Source organism: Stegastes partitus, unplaced genomic scaffold, assembly GCF_000690725.1.
Source record: "Stegastes partitus isolate 25-593 unplaced genomic scaffold, Stegastes_partitus-1.0.2 Scaffold34, whole genome shotgun sequence".
Lineage (NCBI taxonomy): Eukaryota > Metazoa > Chordata > Actinopteri > Pomacentridae > Stegastes > Stegastes partitus.
In genome coordinates, this window is record NW_007577765.1 from 847,338 (window position 1) to 867,075 (window position 19,738).

Sequence of the window (19,738 nt, forward strand, 5' to 3'; positions counted from 1 at the left end):
ATGGATGGATGGATGGATGGATGGATGGATGGATGGATGGATGGATGGATGGATGGATGGATGGATGGATGGATGGATGGATGGATGGATGGATATTCTACACGCTCCATTTGAAGTTTTTCTAGTGTCTGCCAGATTCGGTTAAAAATCAAAACAGTCTCGACTCCCCAGTGACACAGAGAAGCCATTAGTGAATCAGCTGCAACCAACAGTCATGTGGAAAAAATTCTGGGATTTTTTAGCTGAACTGCAGGTGATGTTCACACAGAGCAGATAGGAGACAATGGTGGGAACAAATTGGAAATAAAAGTACAACATATATAGAATATAGCATTTGTTTTCCAGCATTGGTAACATATGTGGGCATCTGGAAAAAAGTCAAAAAAAAAAAAAAATTGTTTGAGTTTCCTCTACTGTGCTTGTGCTGTTTCCATAGAGGTGCACGACTTTATATTGCAATAAAGTCCACAGTGAGTAAAAATATAACAGGAGCCTGGAGTTTAAAGGGTAACTTGATAAGAAAAACAAGCTATGGACTTAATTTGAATTTTATTTGGAGTGCCTAATTATTTTGCACAGGGTCATGTGTGTGTTGCAACACAGGCCAATAGTTGTGCACATAAAAACAGACAAAGTTTTGTGTGTTTGTAGGTTGTTTGCTATAGTTCAAAACTTGTCTACATGTTTGCTCAGGCATTCATAATTTATGTGATGATATGCATGCTTTAATCCATGCTAAACACTTTGCAGGAGTTGAGTCATTTCAGGCCAAAATGCTCCAAAAAGAGGGACAAATACATATATTTATACATATGTTTTGCATATATGCAGCAGGTCAAATAGCCAGGGAGAAGAGATGTGAGAAAGAGCAAGAAGACACACAGAATTGAGTGTGTGTATATGTGTGTGTGTGTGTGTGTGTGTGTGTGTGTGTGTGTGCGTGTGTGTGTGAGTGCGTACGTGCGGCTACGACACATGCTGGTATTTGTAATGATGTACAGAGTGTGTGTGTCGTTCACGGTGACCTGCAGCAGCAGCAGCAGCAGCAGCCGTCTCTGTTATGTAATGCTTGCTGTCAAACAGCATTCACACACTCCTCCACACATGCCGACACACACGTACTGTACACACACACACACGCGCGCATGCTAGTGCCTTCAAACAGCTCAGAGGTTATTCTCCAGTCATGGTGAGAAAACTCTGCGTGGTATCTCAGCACAATCAGGGAGGGAGCGTTTCTCCCTAGCAGGTAAATAACTAACCAGTGTAATTAAGTTAATGGTTCAAGTCTGAGGTCTGCTGTGCTCTCATCACCATTTACACTAATAGTTCTATTATTTTAGGGATGACAGCTTACATTAATCCACGCACGTCTTCTCAGAGGACTTTACAGTACAAATGCAGACTTATAATTATGGTATTTTAGAAGCATTATAAAATTCTGCTTTTCATAGTAACAGTGATGGCCCTCCATTATATTCATGACAGTCTAGTAACGGAACAACAATTAGACTGTCCCGTTTTTTCCGGCGCAAACTCTTCTTTTCACGCGCATTTCCGAGTGTGACATTATGGCAGTTCTTTCCTCCCTCGCTGTTTATGTCGGAGCGGCTCGCCCACGCACCAGTCAACACAACCTACAGTTATGTACAGTGGCAGACTCACGGCATTGTGCCACGCTCTGATGTGTGCAGCACGTTCCCCCATCTGAGGCTATCGCAAAACTGGATGGAAGTCCCATCAGAGCGCAGCGCGGCGGCACTGAATTATTGCTGAGAGGGGGCCGCGTCGTACAAATGCATTCGTGAGAGGTCTGGGGATTTCAGTCCAACAGAGAAATTTTATTTGGAGGCGAAATTATGAAAATATGCAAAGGACAGAACATCTATCTTCAGAAGGCGAATCAGGGAGGTATTGCATGTGCGCTTTCGGATAAACAAATGTATGAGGGGACAAGTGTAGAGCTGGAATGATTAGTCATAATAAGTTAGTCAATCATTATAAAAATAACTCCCATAACCGCACTAAGTATGTGAGCAACAACATGTGATGCTTCTTAAGTCAATCATAGGTGCTGCTTCACTTTGTCTTACACAACAACATACTCAATACCTTTGGGTCTGGCCTGTGTTTTGGATGAAACACTTTGAAGACGTCTGTTGGAGCTCTAGGACAGCGTTTCTCAGTCTTCTCGAGTCACAACCCACACACACACACAATAGCACTGGGACATTTATCTCACAGCAACCCAACGCAAACACCTTGATCGCTCATAAACTGTATGCAAACAGCCTTTCGTCACTATCAAAACCTCTCCTGGTGGATGCACTTTGTGCTGACAAGCTGTTTAATGCTTTCTGGTGTCTAGATATTTTTCGCATATGATTACTGTCAGCCCCACAGCGCAGCAAGTAGGCGTTAGTACTGTGAAATGGAGAAATTCGTATGACTAAATTAGGGGATGTAAGCGGCGCTGTCCATAGTACTGAAACGAGCGGAGGACCTCGATAAACAGGCAGACGGAAAGCTTTTTTTTTCGGTTTTTGACTCGCTCGACGCTTTCGTTTGGCCCCGTAGTTCTTATTCCTCAGGTTGAGACAGCTCTCAGGGTTTGTTGGTGTGATAAGTGTGTTTCCAAATGTATCTAAACTGGTTTTAAGCTTTCGTGTGCAAACGTTTCTGAAAAACGAACACAATGTAGATACTGCACGTTGGGTTTGTCACTGAAATCCACACTACAGAAAGTCAGGCTGAGGTTTCTAAAGCCTGTTGTGAACTAGAGGCTCTGTTGGAACTGGGATTTCTCAGTTGAAGGTGTCAGACTTTCAGGTGACCCACATAAAGACATCACCTGTTGGCCGAAGTCTTGAGATGGGATACTTTTTCTGAGAAGTGATCGCTCCATAGTCTGGTGATGACAGCTAGCAAAACTGGCTCTATCTGCTGCGCTCAGTTCAGGACTGTGGTATAAAATATGTACTAATGATTGTAAACTGTCTGATCCCAAAACCTATCCACTGGATTTTTTTATTTTATTTATCTTTTTTTTTTTTAAATCGCCAAAGTTACACCATTTTCCTTTGGAAGGAACTTTCCAACTTTCCTCAAATTTGTCATGCTTTATTTTCATCTGGAAAAATAACTAAATACAACATCATTTTAATCTTCATTTCTCATTTAAAAATCCTCCAAAAACAAACCCCTTGCAGTAAGTACGCAAAAGCACGAAACTGTGAATTGCATCTTAGAACTGGCCAAAATGTTTAAATACCAGAGGATCGAGAAGCTCGAATGTTCATGGCTCTGTTATCGGTACTTTAGAAAGCAACAAGATGGTTGTGTTGCACCTCTAGCTCATCACTGTAAGACGTGTCCGATGTGTCTATGATGCATTTTTGTTTTCCAAATCCTAAACAGTGTTTTCTGTCTGTCTGAGACCATAGCTCTGACAGACAGACCACCAGGTGTGTTCAAGGCGGAGCAGCTCTGTTTAACCTGCAGCTCCAACACACAGGTGATGAAGGTAGAAGTAGGATTCAAATTTCTACAGCTGTTGCAGAAAATGTTAATTCCCACAAAAGCAACGAGTCGTTTACATGTCACAGCACAAACACCACAATCTGCTGAAACATTCAGTAAACGTTCATCTTGTACCGATAAAGAAAAGCACAGTTTGACCTCTGAGCTCGTAATTCATCACTAACCAGGAACGCTATGTTTGCCGACAGCCCGAACACTGCGTTAACTAAACTACACCAACATGGGCTAATGATTAAAAACTAGTCTCTCCAGACGTTTGCTTAACTGTCTGCGGTTAGAAATTCAGCCTGAAATTCAGAGCATCATCTGGATGGTCGTTCAGAATTTCAGTTTTTCTTTCAGAGCAGCAGGATTCAGTGATTCAGACAAACTCTGTCTTACTTGATTTTCACTGTTTCTCTGACTGAATGTCGGTGGTTGAAGAAGCACTTCAACGGCTTTCTTTAGTAAATCACTCAGTAAAAATGCTGTCAAATTAATTTTATACTTAAAAGTGAAGAGGGAAACAGGTTTTATCGACACAATGTGATGACATTTACTTAACATCTGTTCAAGGTGGAGCTTTCGTTGGACAGTTTAATGAAGCATGATGCAGAATATCTTATTTTGTGATTAAAACCTGTGATCCTGTCCACAGTGCTCTGATCATCCCATGTAAATGTTATTTCTTATGAATTATGTATGAGAAAATAAAGCAATCTTTATTCTGTTTAGTTTTTTTCTCTCTTTAGAAAACCAACAAGGGCGCCGCTACAGCTCACGTGGTTGAGCTGGTGTCCCATGTACACAATCCCCAATGCAGCGGTCATGGGTTTGAGTCCCGCTCATGACCCTTTGCTGCAGGTCTTTCCCCCATTCTTCTCCCCCACTTTCCTGTCTCTCTCTCTGTCCTATCCAATAAAGCCAAAAAAGGCCAACAAAAAAATCTTTAATAGGAACGAAAACCAAACAAACAAAACCGATAAGCAAAAGTAGTCGTACCGTTAAAATCTTAACGATACCCATCCCTAATTACAACTGTGTCATACTGCACAGAAGAAATTTTGAGTTCTCTCTATTTCTAGCCATGGTTGTGCTGTTCCCATCGAGGTTCAAGCAAGAGCACAAGTTTCTGCAGGAAATCAGCGTTTTTCCACAAGGTCCAGCTGGTAGCGGTTGATTGGGGGCGTAGCATTCACTCTAAACCCGAACACGTCTCAGGTGGCCACGTTGAACGCTGTCTGCTGACTATCACCCCGCACTATTCCATTAAAATTCCTCAACCAAAGCCTGTGTGCCATTGTTACACTATTCAGGAAACCACAGGGCCCCAAGTTCACTGCACTCCCCGAAGTGAAGGAAAACTAGTTTAGCTCAATGGGCTATTAGCCTCCACCTCTCCACACATAAAAGGATTGAACACAGCAGCGTAAGTGTGGAGTACATATAGGAATACTGGTAAGTGGCCATCCATCAGCGCTCCCCGTTCAGGCCCAGCCGACAATTTTGTGATGGGTTGGTATAAACAACGCTATACAGAACAAGAGGAATGGTTTGATGTTTTTATACGGTCTATCCCACAGGAAAACTTTTGTTTTCCTTTGTGTTCCATGGCAGAGATCTTTACAGGAGATAAGCGTGCTCCTGTAAAGAACAAATCCTGCTGCTCTTGGAAAGTCACTAAGGAATATATCTATATATAAAACACTGTATATATATATATATATATATAGAACCACAATCAGCTTCACCGGACTGTTTCTGAAGGTAATTATCACAGACGCTGGGAGGTCGTGATTGGACATAACCGCTCGAGTATCATACAGCATCGGATCGATAGCAACTTGCCAACCTGTTTGCCAATTAAAAAAGTGTCTGACCATTGAGTGTCACGCTTAAGAAAAGGAAAATCAACAATAAACGCAAGCGAGAGAAAAAAAATACAGCAGTGGCTAATGTTAACAGCGCTGCGGTTAGCGATTAAAGCGAAGGGAGGCACGAGGGGAAGAAAAGGGTTTCGGGGGGGGAAACAAGAGGAAAGTGTGGCAAAGTCAACGACAGCGTGTAAGAGAGAGCCGTGCAGGGAAAAGCAGAGGGAAACTGACAGACAAATAAGGACACATAGAAAGATGAAAGGGAGGAAAAATGAAAGGAAAGTTGACAAAGAGGTGAGAGAGAAAAAAAAAAGGAAAAAAAAGAACAAGATAACAAAGGCAACAAGGCTCAGAGCCGGAGTAACACAGAGAGAGACAGTGAGATATGGAGAGAAAACGGTAGGTGGGAGTGAGTGGGTGGTGAGAAAGATGGCACTTTATCATACAGCCTAGTTGTAAAAGCAATAAACTCTCTATAGGTCTCAGCATAAGGACTTCCCAGGCACCACAAAGGCCATCCCCATTCATCTCACTAAAAGCTGAAGTTGCTGAACTGAGCTCGACTCCTCCTGGGGAAAAGTGTTTGTCATCATGAACTTCTGACTATTTCAGAACACCCAGGCATACGATCCATAAAAATAGCTGACAATACTAACCGCTTCTCTTTGTTGCTTTTTGAGCTGAGGGACCGTTTGCTCTTCTTTTGTTCTTTTTGTTTCATCCTTTTTTTCAAACGTGAAAATAAATGAAAGTTTGATTTGGAGCTGAAATCGAAGAACTATTCTTGTTGTACCTAATTGCTTTTAGTTGTAGAGATGTGACCTTTCATGTTTGTACCTTTGAAAGCACATTGCAGTGCATCGGTCTGTCGTGATGTTCCAGGCGCACCGGCCTCGAAAGCCATGACAGTCAAAATACAGTGAAGGCAAAGAGGAAATTATTAGTTCCACGATCCTACGGATGACATTTGAGCCAAGAAAAGTATACACCTACCGCATGACTGGCAGCAAAACCTGTAAATTATCTAATTTGCATGACTTTTTCAATCCTGTCTGCAGGTAATTATCATCCTATGATGTGATCACTCCTGTCAGTCGCCACCCACCTGCATCTTCCTCCCTGGTTCTCATCGCTCCTCTCAATTGTCTATATCTCTTACGGTGCACTTAAACCAGAGGTGTGATTGCATTAAGCCGCAGAGAGCGAGGGCATCCCAGGGGCCGCGCTAATGTACAGAACAGAATGTACAGAGTGGCGACTGTGAAGGAGAGCAGGAGAGAGGTTGGAGTAGGGGGGCATCCATTACTATAATCATTTTACCTCACTTGAAAAGGTGGCTCTGAGAGCAGGCTGTGTGAAAGGGAGAAGACAGAGAAATACGGGGAGCGAGGCGAAGAGAGATGAGCGCAGGAAAAAGCCTCTTATGACTGTTAGTAAATCTAAAGCGCAACTTCATTTTTCAACCGTTATTGCTTTCTCGCACGAGCACCCAGAGCATCCACACAATAACCAAAGACATTTCAGCGGTATATTAGCGTCCCCGTAGCGCATTTGTAATATCCTCGAGGTATCCGGAGACGTGCATTTTAGATGATAGCAATTAACAAGACCAGTCAAGGCTCGACAGCAATCGCAGCTTTTAACATTATTCCCTTTTCAGGTTAAAACACACGAGCCATAAATCAAACATGCTAATTTCACAAGCTGCTTACAACCATTGGAGTTTGTTTCGTGCTACTACGAATACAATAAAGCCCAAAACAAATGCCTCACAGAAGCAATATGTTGCTCCATGCAAACAATGAGGGATATCTTTCAAAGCGGGGGCGGAGGACAGGGAATACCCTGAAGGAATAACATCTAATGCAATCAGATCGCTCTGGCCAATTAGTCAGCACTAGCCCAGCCAGAGATGATGTCAGCCATCATTACTCACTGCTTAATGCTATAAAGCAGAAGGGAATCAAGAGGAAACAAAGAAAAGAGCAACAAAAGTGGGTCCGAGTTAGGAAGGACGGTGGATTAGTCACACAAAGGCAGACTAGCACACTTATGTGAATGATGGCACCCACACAGAACAGATTTACACACACACACACTGACGTCTTACTTTCCAAAAATACAACTCTTATCTGCTCTTAAATACAAATTTAAGCGCTTAGACACATTAAGCCACGCAACATGGAGATGCAGGCGTTCACCCTCGTTCCCTCTGAATGTTCCAGCGCACGTATGGTTCATTAGTTATGACCTAGAGCAACATGTTTTTTCCACGCTGATGGGCGAATTGCAGTCAATACCCCACAGCTCCAAATGACATTTCACTTACATATGTATCCAGCATGTTACTTCATGGTGTGCCTCTCTCTCTCTCTGCTGTGCACACACACACAGGGACATGTATAGATGAAAGCGTGTGCTGTATTAACACAACAAACATGCTGACATGCAACACGCTTCTTGAAAGACACACGGTGATGTTTATGAGGACGCAGTAATGGAGCACAGTGGTTACGCTGACTAGCTGATTAGCTCCTGAGGGGGAAGCCATCGGACCTCCTGTACGATCACACGGCCCGACTTCGACATCCCTCCTGTATGAACAGCATTCTGCTATATGAGACATAATGAGCTGCTGCTGGAGTTTACTGTACAACGGTTTTTATACTTCAACTGGTTTTTATTTTATGATTTATTTAGCACACAGACAGCATTTTTCCCCTCCTGAAAGTCCCTTTTATGATTTCATCAGCTGCTGCTGCTGCTACTGCTGCTGGGAAAAAAAAAAAAAGGTTTATTTTCTAACATTCAAACATGTTTGTGAAATTTCCTTACAAATGTCTTTACAAAGGAGATGTGTTTTGTGAGATTTTTTTTTTTTACCCCCCCCAAAACAAAAAGAATGGCTTTGGTGGAAACATTAAAAATAAATTTTGTTCAAATTCACTTTCATTGTGTTCCTTCCTCCTCTCTGGATGAGAGCGTTCAATCTACTGAGGATATCTCACTTTTTCATTCATTCCTCCACGCTTCATTTCTCTGCCTCCTCTCCCTTTTAGTAATTCAGCCACAACCGGCAGTCTGGATGAACTCAGCGACACTGGGTAAGGTAATTAACTAATTGTTTAGTGCGCAGAGACAGCCAAAGTATCTGTGTGTGTGTGTGTCGGAGAGAGTTTTTTTTGTGCGGAGCCGTGCCATGACAAGTAAAGACAGCGAGACAAAAGAGAGATTGAGCGAGAAACTCAGGAGGGAGTGGGGAGGGAGAGACAGGCAGAAAAAGAGAAGGAAAGATGGCAAAGAAAATCTGTGACGTGCTTTGTTTTAATTAGTTTATCATCCTCGTCTGTCCACTAGCGAGTAAAAGAGGATGCTCCCATTGTAGGATAAAGTTACCTCACGCCTGGTCATTCCCCTATTCTGACTTGTCTCTTAATAGCTATTAGCTCATCTTCTCTGTTCTCCCTCCGTCCTTTCCTTTCATTCGGGGCAGCTGCTGTTGCAGTTGGCAGTCTCAGGTGTGTGTGTGTGTTAGAGTGTGTGTTTCCCTTGCTCTCCAAACCCAATTCAATCCTACTATGAGAGCGGGGGCCCAGATCAAATAAAGCAGAGCGCAGCTATTACAAGAAAACAGAGAAGGGGAAATCCATGCTCACACACACAGAGAGAGAGAGAGAGAGAGAGAAAAGGGATGACCTCTCCATGTACTTAACCCTCTCAAGGCAGCGACGTTTGTAGCATGTTCCCTACTACAGAGAACCCACCTTGAAAAAAGCCTTTAGCAGTTTAAGTGGAGCACTTTCCTGAATCTACTGAAACGTTCTCGGTGTTAACCTGTGATCAAACTACTGCATATGTCAAGCAAAAATCCCTTTTGTTAGTTTATTTTATATCGCGCATTCACGGAGCGCCGGGCCCCTGGCATCGCTGGATATCTATGAGCTCCTGTGAAGCTTTATTCTAAAAAGCAACGCTGGGTTAATTAGTAATTTGACATCTCTGAGATTACTGTGAGCCGTTGCTGCAGGGCCGCATTGAGTCGAACCATGAGAGAGTGGGTGGGAGTAATTTCAGTTTTCAAATGAACAAAAAAAAAAGAAAAATTAAAAAAAAATAAAAAATCAATCTCTGAAAATTGATTGAATTCATATAAAAGCTGTCAGACTTCTCCTACAAGACATAAATAAGTTTATACCCTTTCTCTTGGCATAGAAGATGTCTTTCAGTTGTGCAATAATAAAATCAAAGTCGAGCCCATTTTGCTAACAAGCCCCGAGGATGATCTGAATTTAAAGTTACAGCCAACTGGTAATGTGAGGAACGTAATGAGTGGATCAATACAAAGCTTCCAGTGCTGTAGACAGAAGGATGATTTTGTTCTGAATTTGTATAAACTGACGATGTTCTGAATAGTACAAAAGACATCTGGCAATGAAAACGCAGACTTTAAAAAAAATTGTTCCACTTATTATTATCTTTTTTGCCAAACCTTTATAATAGCGGTCGATAATTTCCTTTTTTGTCCCAAATATAAGGAATTGACTTTCTCTATAGTAAGTCCCCAATTAAACAGCTCTATCCTTGAAACTAGTAAAATATATAGAAATTGTTAAGAAGCGCTCAGAGATGAATACCCAATTGCTGTGAGAATATGCTTTGGGTTTTATGTTACTCTCGCTTATCTCTTTTCTTCCTCTTGTTTTCCATTTCGTGCTAAACTAAACCCAAACTATCCATTTTAAATATTTATTTAAAGTCCTTCTCTCGTCAATGACTTAACTCCTAAAAAACCCCACTCGTGTCTAAACCGTTTAAAGTTACCACATTCTGTAAAAAACTAAAAAAATTCCGCTCTCCTTGGTGCGACCGAGAAGAAGTCACGAATGACTCATCTGCAACCGGCCGTCACGTAACCAAAAAATTCTCCAACTTTTCGGCTGAACTGGTCTAAACTGTGGTATTGGAAACACCTGTGGGGAGATTGGGGAAAAGGTGCACATAGTGATCGAAGGTTTTTTCAATTTTGTTACAATAAATAATTCAAATTTTGTTTATTTCTGTCTTCTTCTTTTGCATCATGACTTTGTTTCACTGCACAGAAGACGTTTTTTTAGTTCTCTCAGCTTCTAGTCATTGTTGTACTGTTTCTACAGATGTACAGGAATTTAAATTGCAGGTAAAAAATGAGCCTGTAGCAAGTTAAGATGTGACAGGAGCCAAAAATGTTCAGAAACTGCCAGGGGGTCCAAAGGTTAAACAGCATTTATTGCTTCTAATGCCTGTGTGGTTCTGCAAGGTGGCTTGGTGGTTAGCACTGTTGCCTCGCAGCTAGAAGGTTGCTGGTTCGCGTCCCAGTGAAGACACCCGGGATTTTTCTGCATGTTCTCCCTGTGCAGGCTTCCTCCCACACAGTCCAAAAACATGTTGAGGTTAATTGGTGATTATAAAATTGTCCGTATGTGTGAATGTGAGTGTGCTTGGTTGTCTGTCTCTGTAGCCCTGTGATAGACTGGTGACCTGTCCAGGGTGTCCTCTGCCTTCACCCTGAGTCAGCTGGGATAGACTCCAGCCCCCCGTGACCCTAGTGAGGAAGCGATGGATGGATGGATGGATGGATGGATGGATAGATAATGCTTGTGTTTCAGCTGGAGTAGGTTCAACATGGACCCATGGTGACACCACATACAGTTGTCCTAAGATGTATTCATTCCCTCCCATTGAAGAAGGAAAAAACAGCTGTAACTGAAATAAGTTGAAATTGACAAAAGTAATAATAAATTAAAATGTAATGAAAATCATGACATTGCTTTTGAATTGTGGTTCAACAGAAATATTTAAAAACAAAAACAAAAAAAAAACATAAAAGCATGATGGGACCCATAAACTAATATTTAGATGAACAACCCTTTGAGCCAATCACTGCAATCAAGTGTTTTCTGTGACTCTCCATCAGACTTCTGCACCTGTTGACAGGTGTTTGGATTTCACTGCTCATCAGCAAAGTGCTCTAATTGGTCCAGGACAGTTATGTTTTTTTTTTTCTTTTTAACCACAATTCAAAAGCAATGCTTATTTCACTAAGTAATAATTTAGCACATTTTTATTTATTATTACTTTTTTCAGTTTCTAGTTATTTGAGTGACTATTGCTAATTTTGCCTTTTCTTTAATGGAAGAGTATGAATACACCTGAGGACGACTGCAGTGCCATCCTAATAACAACACCACATTCACATTAAGTCTACCACAACGTGCAAGTTCAGCCGTTTAACAACAAGTTTACTGTATTCTGCTGTTGAACTCAGTCTGAGTCACGCAGGATACAACCTCGGGCATGTGTCAAACACTTTAACTCAAATCTCACACGGTCTATACCGCATATTCTGACTTATTCTGAATCTGACTCGCCATCTCCGACTTCCATACGGTTTTTCCAGACAGACTCTATGCGTTGACTTGCCGCCCAGTCGAATTGTTTGAGCTTTTAGACTGTCACCCTTCCATCTGCTCGTTTCTGAGAATTTCTGCTCAGAGAAAAGGCAACTGTCAAGTGTGGATTTACACAAGACAGAGAAAGCATAGAAAAGCAGGAGGGAGTGAAATGTGTAATTTCCATTCAGGAAGACTGATGGCTGAAGAAAGAAAGCAAGACAGAGAGAGAGAGAGAGAGACGATATAGAGAGAGCAGGGAGAAGTTGAATCTCGGAGAAATATATGCAGTGAGGATACTTTATATTCAGCATTTTTACTTAATTATCTACTTCGTTTCATCTTCATCTTACCTTTCCTTTATCCTTTCTCTCAGCAGCTCTCCTCACTTCACTCCCCCTCCTCGCTGCTCCTCTCTGAATTGGTACAACCATAATTTAATAAACTAATTAGTCTGTACTTCAAAACATATTTGTAGAGTTATGAAGCAAGTCCCTCAGCACCGTGAAGTACCTCACAGCAAAGTCTAACGATGCTGTTGGTGAGTCAAGTACAACTGTATATAGCTGAGGGGCAATAAACAAAAAAGAAAAAACTATTTAGTCAAAAGCAGGCAGTGTTCAGCTACGATGAGACTCTGAAGACAGTCATACTTGTCTCTTTTTTGACCTAATTAAACTTCTGAATGTCTTTAGCTTCATTGAAACCACTGCCAAAAATCCTGTCCTTACTATTCAGTCTTGGAATACATCTTCATCGAGGAGAGGAGAGGAGAGGAGAAGAGAGGAGAGGAAGAGGAGACGCTCTCAATGAGACGAAAGGCAGGGATTGGCTCTCTCACTCCTCTTTCAGCAAAGCCCCTCTATTCACTCTACTATCCCTCATAGGATAGAACGAAGCTTCGACGTACAGCTGGTGAGACGGAGATAAAGGACTGACGGAGGAGCTTCAGTAGACACGGTGGAGGGCGAGGATACGGAGAGGAGCATAAGAGGAGGCAGTTGGAGAATGGAGGGGAGAGGCGGAGGGTTAGAGGGGAGAGGGGACGAATTCGGGTGAGAACTGAGCTGAAAAGATGTCGTGGTGGGAAGGTCGAAGTGAAGAATGAGAACAAGAACATCAGACATCAAATTGCATGAGGAGTTTAGACAAGCTGTAGGTTATCCACTGGGCCACAGAAACACACATATAGTAGACTCCAAACACAACTAAGCACCTCGGTTCTTATGACTACGCTGCATTAGAAGTGCACTAGAGACAAAACTGACATTGCTGTAATTACAAGAGTCACGTGAGTCCTATTTGTTATCATCTCTCACACCTGCAGTTTGGCCCAGAACATAAAAACACATAGTAGAACAAGCACCTCGGTGTCCTTAGCCTGCATCTCATGTGTTTATCTTCTCTACTGTGGCAGGAATGTGCTCACTAAATGAAAAAAGGTTGAGTATCATTACTTGAGACCGCAATTTGACGGTGTGTGTACGAACGAACAATGACCAACTATGAGAAATAGACTTTTTACACAGTCACAGGGTTCTCACCAGCGTAGCAGGCGGATGTCTTAGCGACACTTCCTGGCTAACTTGCATGTATTCAGGCAAATATTTAACAACAAGCAGTTTCTCTAACATCGTCTTTCCTGCTAACAGGTACAATCAACCTAAAGAAATTATCATTTTCCCGCAACATACCCTCAAAAACAACGTATCGGCCCCAATTTGCAGTGTAATGTTTTCAGGCAGCAGCGTAACGGGTCGTTGCTCTGTTAGAACGCTGGTGAGAACCCTGAGTAATATGAAAAGTTAGTGTGTGGCTGCTATGTTTCACCTGCTTTCTAATAAGACAAAACACTGATTTAGCATCTTTTCACATTTTAATCCATCGGAGTAAATTCCACCAATCAAATGCTGAGGCATAATCGTTACTATGGCTACCAAACGGATGCCTCTTAAGAGAGAACCCTATCCTTATCATGAAAGACTGTGCTTGACTTTGCATTTACACAACAAACAATCTGCACCGCAGTCCGTCTACAAACTGGCCGAGACCCACCACAGACAAAAGGCAAAAGGCAGAAGTCTCCTGCTTGCTCTGGAGTCCTACCTGAGCAGAGGAGGCAGAGCTACTTGGGTGGAGTAGGTGGAGCCCTCTGCTCAGCCGAGAGCTGACAACTGACTGGAGCTGCACTTCCTGATGTGAAGTCTGGATCTCTGCACCGACGGGAGGGAAGCGTCCCAGATGTCTGCGCCGTCTGTTCACGTCTGTCTGTCTGCAGGTGTGGTCACCATTCACTACAGAGACACACGGGGAGACAGAACGTTAGCATCATGTTCAAAGTGCTCTTTACTCTCTTCCACACATCAACAGGCAACAGTATTACCCCGATATGATTGCTGAGAACTCAGATATCGCTCTTTCTAGCTCAATTATTGCTGTATAATAACCAAAATTCCATGCTATGCAATTACAATCATCAACTTAACCTTCAGCCAAGTGTTATTTTCCACCAAATGGTTTGCTGTCAGGTTTAACCCTCTGTGCTCCAAGCAGTGTCGAGGGGTTTACATTTCCTGTCACATTTTTACTCACTGTGGGTTCATTTCTCACTGCAATATAAACTCCTGTACCTCCGGGGAAACAGCACAACCATGTCGTTTTTCAGAGCATATTTCCTTTGCTTTTAAAGTGACATTATAAAAAAATAAATAAAAATAAAAATGAGAGAAATTATTTAAAAAATTAATTAATTAAAAAAATAATTCAAACAGATGAATAAAAAATGTACAAATTTAAAAAATAAAAAAAATAAAAACAAAAACAAAAAATAGTATTATTTTTATTATTTTATTTATTTGTCTTTATATTTCTACTACTATTAGCCTTTTCTTCTATTGATTCATTTTTGATTAATATTGCTTTATATTGCCACATTATTTATTTTTTATTTTATTTTATTCTTCTTTTTATTTCCACTTTTATTTCATTATCCTTGCATTGATTTATTTTTGTCATTTGGCACTCTCAGTACTCCATAGCAAACGGTTAATTGGGATAAAATAATTTTGTGACTTTAAGTTTAGAGTTGGTTAATTTTGGTGGATTTATTCGACTAAAGCGCTCATCACACATGATTGCTGCAAAATCCAAAGACTCTGTTTTTACAGTTTCTCGCTGTGATAAATGGTGTTATTCTGGATGTTTTTTTAAGGACAGCGTGTTTTTTTAACCCGCCAGCAGGTTTTGAGGTTCACAGGGTTAATGGCGGTTGTACTTAAAAAGAAATATGAACACACCATGACAGGAGATCCTCAGAAACAACATGTTCAACTCATCACCTGCATTGTTCAACATTCTTTAAGTTATTTCTAAAAAATAAGCGAGAAGGCAGAAGCTAATCTTTCAGCACTGACCTAAATTGAATTCACAAAAGACACATTAAAAACAAACACACTCACAGATTCACCATTAGTGAGGCGTTAAGTACAGTGTTGTGTTGCTATTACCATAAAATTCTACACTTGTCTTGAGCAGTAACAGCAAATGTGGGTTTCGCACATTCATACGAGTAACCTGTTGGCTTTGGCTGTATAATAATTGTGAACACTGGCTGCTCTTGACAGAATATATACGCACGCACCCTTCATCCTTGATAGTATTAGTTGTTCTTCTTGACCTACATTTGAGTCTGTAAAGCTCGAACCGTGTGTGTTCGTAAACGTCTGTGCCTGTGATTTCAGACAGTAACGATCACCCGCTCCCTGCTCTTCAGTTTCTCTGTCTCGCTCTCTTAAGACTATTGAGAACAAACACACATGCTATTTATACACCGACGCCCCATCAGCATGGCAACCACGCTTTGTTTACCCACATGAGACACTGGTTTGAGGCTTGTGTCCTCTACTTTTTTTTTTTTTCTTTAACAAAAACATAGCTATTTGGAGCCATTTAGGGCTCTTTCATGAATTTGGCTCACTTTTCCGGTGAGGGCAATGTTTCACTTTGACCAAATGCCTCCGGTAAGCTGAGAGCTATTATGATGAAATGGAAAGCTGGTAATAAAACGAGTATTTTTGTGGAAACAAAAATTAGTTTGTGTGCTGGTTCCCTCATTGTTTGGCTCGTGCGTAGCCTAATAACAGAGTTGTAAGCAATTTTGCACCACAAATGGTCCATGCTTTTTCTCTTAAAGCACCGATCCACAGTCACCAAATATGGCACCGAGTACACACTGGTCTCACGGAGCTCCATTAAGTTCCATTGTGACAGTTTAACAGCTTTATAACAACATTATTACAACGTATTTGTGTCCTGTAATGACTAAAACAATACTGAGAGCATCACACTTCTCCTTTTCTTCTCTGCATTTACATCCTTAAGGAAAGCAAATGCTATTTTAATCCCCATACATTAAACACTTAAAGAACCGAAAAAAACAACATCTGTTTAGACCTACTGTACAAAGCAGTTAATCTCCAACTACCTGAGTGTTACTCCATCATAATCTCAAAAAGAATATTACTGTATTGTCAAGCCCCCAGGTGAGATTATGAAGCTACATCCACTCTAATACGTTTTCAGTTTACATGTGTCCACACCATTCTGCCCTATAAGAAAACCTCTGGAAACACTTCTGACTTCTGTTTAATTCCAGAAGGGAAGAGACTTTGAGAAACGATGACGCAGACACCCGTGGGTCTTATCAGTCACTCCTTGTTCCTTCCCTGATTCGTCACGTCCCTATCAATGACTCCCAATCTATGTTTTCCATCACTGTGGCTGTGTTCTACTTGTTAGGTTGAGCAGTATGTTCTTTAGTAATCATATTCGTAGTTCCTTCTTTCTACTGGTGCAGGTTGGTAGTTGGGGTCCACAAATAACCCAGTGGTTCTGGGTGGCAGCGTCCAGGAGTGATTTGGGGATAAATCAATGTCATCACATTTATTTACAACTAAGCAACCGACCCTGCTTCTTTCCAGTGCACACGCATGGTCATATGATATTAGTTTCCAGGCAGGTTAGTATGAAAGGAGATTATTTCTTCCCGAAATCAAAAGATCATTTTCATTTTAAGACACTGAAAACATATCAGCGCTAACTTAACTTTATGACTATGTCGCGGGATGTTGGTGAAAAGGAGTGAGTTAATGTTCCCTGACCAAACAAAATAAGCCATAGTGCCTAATTTGATGCACAAGCACAGAGAAAAACACTTAGAGCACCCATCCAGTGCGCTCCTCTCATTTTCAGCAACCCCGGAGGCTGTTACCACAGCGACAAAGGCATGTCCCAAGGTCACAGGGCAGAGCTGAGCATTAAGTTCAATGCTGAGACGACGCATCGCCTTGGCAACGTAAAATCAGGTCAGTTGATCATGTGACAACCAGGCCCCGGGGACAGAAACTGATACTGAAGCACACTTTTTTTTCCTTGTTTGTACTGAGTTGACACAAACTTCAACAAATATACACGCACACACGAGCATGCAGGCGTGTGAAAACACCTGGTACGCACATGTGCAGTATGCAGAGGCGCACTCATAAACCTACAACAGCAGAAAAAGCACAAAAAAAGCAAAAGAATATGCAGACACTAAGATTAAATTGATTAACCGGTTTCCAAAGACGACACACTAATTGTCTGACTTACTATTTGTGAAGAGCCTCTGAGAGCGTGCATTGTTGTCTGTCACAGTCTGCTTGATAAACACAAGATCAGCTCCTCATCTGCTTTACAACCCCTGACTTGTGACTGTCATGCTATTTGCTTCAGTGTACATTTATATATAAATATAAATATATGTACACATTTATTACTTATCAGCAGATACATTTGATGGAGCTTTAGACACGCTTGACATTTTCAACAAGTACACAGTGGATTATTATCTCCAGTGCCTTTCATTTAAGGTTGGATATCAGCCGCACAAGTCTTTCACCCTCGGTTTTAATATTCTAAAACTGTCAACATTTGCATTCAAATCAAAAACAATGTGACGAATAAAGTAGAAGAATCAGTAAACAATGATAAGACGTCCAACCCCATCTTCATGTACTGTATAGTTTTAGATACTCACTGCTTTTGGGCCAACAGCGTTAAGGATAATTAAGTTACTTTCACTGGAACTTTGATTGTAGTGACTTGACTACAGCGACAAAATAACACAACACGTTCCTGACCTTTAACCACCAAACTGTGCAAGTATAGTCCTCTACTCTATTTACATCTTGAAGTGTGAAACGTTTGCAACAGGGACCAGGAACAGGCTGCTAACTATGTGTGTGAAGTGAATAGAAGATGTGGTCTAAAATGTTCGGCATTCAGTCCACATGTGTCCTGATCTACTTTTAACTCTCTGAACTCCAGAACTCACTGAAAAAAGTAAAGAATGTCCATCCATTATCTATACACCACTTAATCCTCATTGGGGTAATGGGGGGCTGGAGTCTATCCCAGCTGACTCAGGGTGAAGGCAGGGGACACCCTGGACAGGTCACCAGTCTATCACAGGGCTACACTTAGAGACAGACAACCAAGCACACTCACATTCACACCTACGGACAATTTAGAATCACCAATTAACCTCAATATGTTTTTGGACTTGTGGGAGGAAGCCGGAGAACCCACGGGGAGAACATGCAAAGTCCACGCAGAAAGATCCCGGGTGTCCTCACCGGGATGTGAACCGGTGACCTTCTTGCTGCGAGGCAACGGTGCTAACCACTGCTCCACCTTGCAGCCCAAGTAAAGTATGTAATTCTTATCTACTTTCAGATAGTGTGCTTGAAAGCATCATCTCTGAGGAGGTTTTCCATCAGGAAACTGAGCAATAAGGTAAAAATCCCTTTATTCTACTTTACTTGTTTTAAAATGAGTGAAGTGAAAGTCAATGAAAATTTCAAAAATTAATTTAATAGGTTAACCGTTTAACTATCCAGAGAGAGAAAGATAATAACTAATTAAATTCTGTACTCTTTGGTGCAAACATGAGCCCATTGGTGACCCAGCTGAGACAAACAGTCACATGGCAAAACTTCAGAGAATATTCAGATGAACTCTGCAAAACTACAGAGCAGGTAGCAGTCGAGGGTGGAATCAAACTGAAAGTGTAAATAGTAAAATCACTATAGTATGTACAGTCACCGCTCGAGTCCTGACTCGAACCAGGAAGTACGACAATACTTGTCCAGTGCTCAGGTCTCTGCACTGGCTTCCTGTCACTCAGAGAATTGACATTAAAACAGCTTTGCTTGTGTACAAGTCTCTTCATGGTCCAGCACCAAAGTACATCTCTAACATGTTAGTGCCATATGAGCCATCTCAGGCTCTGAGAACCTCAGGGAGGGGTCTCCTGCTGGCGCCCAGAGTCAGGACTAAACACAGTGAGGCTGTGTTCCAGCTTTATGCAGCTAAAATCTGGATTTCAGAAGATGTGAGACAGGCCTCAAGTCTGACAATGTTCAAATCCAGGCTGAAAACAGAAAGAGAAACTTCTGTTTTTCATATAATTTTATGGCATTCTACGGTGTCATATTTCACATGAGACATTTCTGAGTTATCTCTACTTCTAGTGAAGGTGGTGCCGTTTCCACAGAAGTGCAGGACTTAATATTGCAATGAAATAGGAGTCCACAGAGAGTAAAAATGAGACCACACCAAAAAACAAAACCTGTCCAGAAACAAGAATGAGTTTAAAAGGTTAGCCAAAGTATACAACAATGTCCTCATTTTGCATCACCACATATGTTCAAATCCTCTGTTAACCTGTCTCATCCCATAAATCAACATCTGTCTCTGGTCAATTTGGAGAGGTTAAATCAATCTGGGACAGAACTTTCACCTGGATTCACCTCGCCTGTCTGTTTCATTGGTCTACATGTGGTGAAAAAGTTGAAACACAAATAAATACACACACAC

At 41.5% G+C, this 19,738-nt stretch overlaps 1 protein-coding gene across 1 annotated transcript in view; it reads right to left on the reverse strand.

Moving 5' to 3' along the window:
• atxn1a (ataxin 1a) overlaps positions 1-19,738 on the reverse strand; it is a 101,270-nt gene that overhangs the window by 52,593 nt on the left and 28,939 nt on the right. The window contains exon 2 of the mRNA XM_008301081.1: positions 13,928-14,115. The gene's annotated coding sequence lies outside the window, so the exon portion shown is untranslated. The remainder of the gene's footprint in view (positions 1-13,927; positions 14,116-19,738) is intronic.